The sequence below is a fragment of the Magnolia sinica genome, chromosome 10 (assembly GCF_029962835.1).
Source record: "Magnolia sinica isolate HGM2019 chromosome 10, MsV1, whole genome shotgun sequence".
NCBI lineage: Eukaryota > Viridiplantae > Streptophyta > Magnoliopsida > Magnoliales > Magnoliaceae > Magnolia > Magnolia sinica.
Genome location: NC_080582.1, coordinates 10344916 through 10351009, shown reverse-complemented (window position 1 = coordinate 10351009; position 6094 = coordinate 10344916).

Here is a 6094-nt window from a genome sequence, read left to right as displayed (position 1 = left end):
TTCCATCTTATTTTAGGACATGAGCCCTAATGAGAGGAAGATCTATAACTAAAGTAGGCCCCACTACAAGAAACAGTGTGGATTGAACGCTTGCCATTGAAAATTTGTGGGCCACAGAGTATTGGGTCAGGATAATACTTGTGTTTTGCCTTCATCCATGTGATATTTTTCTTATGAACGGTTTGGATGCCATATAAACATCACGGTGGGTCCAGGAAGATTCTAACGGTGGACATTTTCGTCTCCACCATTTTTTGTGATGTGTCCTGCATGCATTTTGAATCTCCACAATTTTTTGGCTCATGATGTAAAACAACCTTCTGAGACGGATGGACGGAGTTGATGCAACACAGAAATCACATCCGGGCCCACAGGTTTATATGCAAGTCGCCTCGAGCCATATGGCACACGAAATTTCCTACAACTCTGTGGGGCCCGCTGAGATGTCCATGTGACATCTACTCCATCCATAATCTTTTCCCTCTCTGTGACGACAGGAGCCCAAAAATAAGGAAGATGGAAAAAACTCAGGTGGGCCACACATCAGTAAACAGTGGGGATTGGACGGCGTTGATGTAGTCACATACATCACAGGTCCCACAGGGTCTTACCCCAATCCGCTTATGGTTGCATCAAGAACCTTGGATGAATCAATCTTGGCTGTTCATTACCTCATCACAGGGTTTAGGAGCTACTATGCGGAAAGCTGCACTAATGACACCATTCAAACCATCCGATCAAAAACTTAGAAAATGGACGGTCAAGATCATTCAATTAAAACAGGTCCAATCAACTTTGAGCATTTATTTATGAGGTACCACTTCCATAGTCCTAGAAAAGGACAAACTTAGACAAATAACCTGAAACTTAGGACTAATCTATCTAATATTAATTAACATGTAATCATTCGAACACTACTTGAAAATGGTATTTCTGATCAGATACGGATTCATGGATTTCTCAGTCTGAGAAAGAAGAGAAGCTAACCACTTTTTGTGATTGGATTTCAAATTTGAAAAATGTTTATTAATTGTATATTTTATTTTAGTTAAATGATTAAGAATATCATTCCGAATTTATCTCTTTGAATTTCATATTCAACAAACGAATCACCATAATCCCTTTGGTAACCCGATATGGTTTGGATATGATGGGGCAGGTGCTGCTGTCACACGTGGAAACCATGCTTCCAAAGCTGTGTTGAAGTCTAGTTTTTACCGTTGCATGTGGCATTGCATGGAAAAATATAGTATAGAAATCATCTTTAAATGAGCGAAGTGCGGCTGAGAATTTAAGAGCTGAATAAGACTGACATCCGGATGATGAAAATGGTCGAGCTGCCGAGAGACTTGGAGAGTAGCCGATATCTGTGAGATGCTGTTGAGAAGCTGAGATGCTCGGAAGCGTGGTAGAATATCAGAAAACCAAACTCAACAAGAGGAGAAATAGTTAGAAAATAAGAATATAGGAGATTGACGTGGCAACAATTCATCTATCATAATGTTTGAAGTAAAGCGTGATGGATACAAAGCATTTACGTAGCAAATGAGTTCATAAATAAAGAAGGAATTCAATGGAAAGACAGCCAAATTCAACAAAAAGTCAAATCTATCAATTTATCTTAGCTTAATATATTTTACGTGTGGTGATAATTCAGTAACAATAATTTCTCAATTATAATCCAAGTTTATGCTTATACCTTGAACGTGATTATTATCCAATACTAGCAGTTCTTTCAAGAGACATGTTATAGCATTTATATTTAGTGACCGACTATAAGTTTTTTTTTTTTCAAATGCATCAGTATGGTGAAAAGTCCTTTCTTGTGAAAGTGATCAAGGTGCAACTTATCTTCGAATGGAGAACCTTACTCTGTGATTATTGCTTGATCATTACAGATATTCTGCAAGTGGGTGAGTAGGTGACTGATCTGCTCAGATTCAGTAAAATTTGATGTATCTGCCTATTTTGACACTTGGGGTCAAAGTTGATCGGTTTGAATCGAGTAGTTATATTGATTTTGGCATGCCTGTATACACTGCACGCAACAGAAAACAGATCAAGTGCCAACAAGTTGTTCCATACTAGACTAGCCCCATCTCTTCCAACAACAAATGGCCCAATTAAATCCCGCCACTCGGGTCATCGGGGATCATGTGGTGATTCGGTCAAGGACAATCTAATTCCCAAACGTTTTCTAGTGACCTGGCACAACGGAATTTAAGGGTCATATGTAAATGTTAGAGATGGGCCCATACAAAGCATGTTTGAAAGGTTTTTGGTGGATACTAACTAGATTGAACCCATCTTTCAGAACAACATGTTGCTCAATCAAATCAAGGAGAGCTTTTATACTTAAGAGTATGAGAGATGATAGGCAAGCACTTAGACATGCCTTAGAACTTGCATACATGGAATACAATTAATTCAAATTAAACCATCCAAATCATGGTCCCAATTTAAATGATCTAAAAATGCTTCTCGTGTGATCTTACTACTAGAGTTGTGTTCGTTTATTGGAAAGCTAGAAATGAAAAACTCCAATGGCTCTATTTCCACAAATGAGTGTCCATGAATCATGGGTCAGGTTTGTTCAATCAATGTGATATTGATGAGGGAGATTTAGTATAATAGTCTCAAGGTTATGACGTAATTAAGGGTTTAGCATCCCTTTTCTAAACGTATCTTTTTTAGTCTTAGGAGCACTTTTTGCTTTTTAAATGATGAAAATGCCTCTTTGCCGGCCGTTCTCCTCATATGGTGGTAGCTTGTCTCGTGAGGCAAAATGACATTTTTGAAAGGGGGTGTGGGCCCCACTAAATCAAGGATTAGGCTCACCTCTTGGCTGATCTGATCCGTTTACTTTAATCAGACAATCGTGAACTCACAGTAAATTCTTTTCAAAAAAAAATTTGAACTTCTTTGTGGCCCACAACTATATTAGTGTTGTACATTAATTTTAAATTGTTTCCTCCATTTTAGTTAATCTGTTATGAGTTTTACTCTCAAACTTAAACCGATGGCATGAAATTAAAACTTCTTTCATGTGGGCGGGTTGGATTTGCTTCTAGATAATCTAGTGGGTCCCACATAAGATCTTATGTGGGTTTAAATGGGTGGGACCCTTGCATGGGAAGGCCTTCTGGCCTTTTCTTCTTCTATTTTTTTTTCACAGGAGGGGACAACGCGAAGAGCCGAAGCCTCTTCGATGGTTGGTAGATATATGGACATACACTATACTCCCCAGCGATGACAAAAACTCCAGTGAAGCTTCGACGAAGCTCCAGATGCAAAAAAAAAGAAAAAAAAAAGAAAAAAAAAAGATGCTTTTTTTGAAGTTCTCCTACCACGATCTTCGACATAGAAGCTATGGTGGCCAAAGGTGAATTCTTTTATGTGTTATATTTGTTTTTGTTGGTGGGTATCAATGATGAAAGTTTGTGAAAGGAAGGAGGGTCAGGAAGAATGTTGTAATGGATGGATTTTTATAATGGAAGAATGTTGTAATAGATAAATTTTGTAATGAAAGAATGTTATAATGGATGAATGTGATGAGTGTTGTAATAGATGACTGTTGTTATGGATGAATGTTGTAATTGATATATATATTTTTTTAATGGAAGAATGTTGAGATTGAAGAATGTTGTAATGGATGATTGTTGCTATGGATGAATGTATGGATGCATTTTTATAATGGAAGACTGTTGAGATGAAAGAATAGACAGTGGGGTCGTCTAGATATGGGCCCAAGATGAATAGATCTCAAAGCTAGACCTAAGATTTAAGTGATCGAGTGTATTTGATGGTTCCTAAGAATATGTAATCAAATTTGTACGGTTTGATTTATCTCTAAATGCTTTGTTTGAAGTTTTGTCAGTGTCTGATACTTAGAGATTGATTTCTCTTGTGTAAGTTTTCAAAAATTCTGAGTGTGGACTTGCATATTCATCCATATTTATTTAAGGACTCAACGGTAATGCCCAAGGATTTTTGGATTCTAGGTTAATAAAAATTTGGGGCATTACATATTGACTTGTCTTGAAGCAAATCCAACTTGTCCGCATGAAAAGAGTTTTAATTTCGTGTCATCAACCCAAATTTAAAGAAAAAACTTATCACAAATGGACCATACCAAAGGAAGCAATGTTAAATTAATGCAGAATGCTAATGCAGTTGTGGCCCACAAACATGTCCATTTTTTTTTTTTAAAATAATCATATCGTGGATTTACGGTTGTCCAATTAAAGTGAATGAATGTGATCGGCCATAGGGTGGGCACAATCCTTGATTTAGTGGGGCTCACACTCTCCTTTTTAAAAGGCTCTTTCGACTTTCTAGACAAACTACCGCCACATGAGGGAATGACTGGTAAATGGGCACTTTTGTCATTTGAAAAAGCAAAAAGTACTCTAATGCTAAAAAAGATACATTTCACAGAGGAGATACTAAACCCTAAATTATGTCATAACCTTTAAGGTCATAACCTTGTGGCTATTATACTAAATCCCCTATTAGCGATAGTTATGGATCTCCACTGAGGTCTGTGGATCCTTAACTGTGGAGCCCACCATGACATATGTGCATTACATCCACACTGTCCATATGTTTTAATGGATCATTTTAGGCCACGGTAGGAAAAAATAAAGTAGATCTAAATCTCAGGTGGACCACACTACATGAAAGAGTAGTAATTGACCATTAGAAACTTCTTGTAGGCCACAAAAAGTTTTTAATCAAGTTGATATTTGTGTGGTCCCTTCATCCAAGTCTTTATGACCTTATCGAGAGATTCGATGGAAAATAAACATTCCGGTGCCCCTAAGAAGTTTTTAACGGTAGGTATTCAATCACCACTATTTCTTGTGGTGTGGTCCACGTGAGACATGGTTCTGCTTTGTTTTTGTTATCATGCCCTAAAATAAGTTATCAAAATGGATGGAAAACGTCGATGTAAGGCAGATACATTAAGGTGGGCCCCACAGTGAGGGATCCACCGAAGCCGCATCCAGGCTATGGTGTGTTCCACATTTTCATCAGATTAACTAGTTGAGTTGAAGTAAATGGTTGCTTAACAAGTATCATATGCAACCTGAGTATCCTATTATCGTATCCTATTTCTATTCGTTCCCACGAGAGCCAATCAGAGAGGGACACGTAATTTTACGAGAGTTGTGTGGTATATTTGAGATATGTGGAAATACCCGAAGAGGATTTTGTGGTGATACAACTAACATCTATCGAGCAATGCCACGTCATGTACAAAACAAGGGTGGCTGAGCGGAACATGGTCGAGTCAATAAGGAAGCCTAGAGCAGTTATAGGACATGTGGTAAGCTTAGAAGGAAGGCTCCTGAAGATCAGTAGTGCTGAGCAGTTATGGCAACCGTTAGAATGTAAGAAGCATATGGATAATCGATTTAAAACTATAAATAGCAAGGGAATTCAATAGAAGAGACATCTCATACCAACCAAACCAAATAAATCTATCTTTCAATTACCTTATGCTCCTTATCATTATTAGTCGTTTACATTCTTTAGGGCGTGTTTAGATGAACGGCCCAGATCGTATAGTATTGTTTTTTTTGAAAAAATAAAATTTACATTATCGTGTGTTTTAATTCGAATTCAAACTCGTCGTCCATGTCCAGCCCGAATACGTCGCTAAACTACTTTTGGTGGCCACGCGTCGACTGTGTCAGATTACACTACATTGATCAGTGCAATGCTGTCACTGCACTGCATCGCCACAACAGAAAAAGAAAACTTCTCTAGAGCTAATGGTTCTGAGGACCATTCATACCATGAACTCTCTCGTCCATGGTATCTCTTCGTCCTCACAGTTGACTGATAGAGAAATCATCCTTCTGCCATCAGGTAAATCCCATGTTCGCCAGCGGTATTGCATGTTCGTCCTCGGCGATGGATCTGTGGTCCATTTTTTAGAGCTAGATCGTCATGACTCCGTGAAGCTTGCCATTTTTCAATCCTCCTTCCGGCCATTAAAACTTCTTGAGATTGATTGCGAGAAGTCAGATATTGAGTATAGTTTCCTTCATAGCTTTATTTGAATTGTGATTGTTGGATTTAGAAAGAG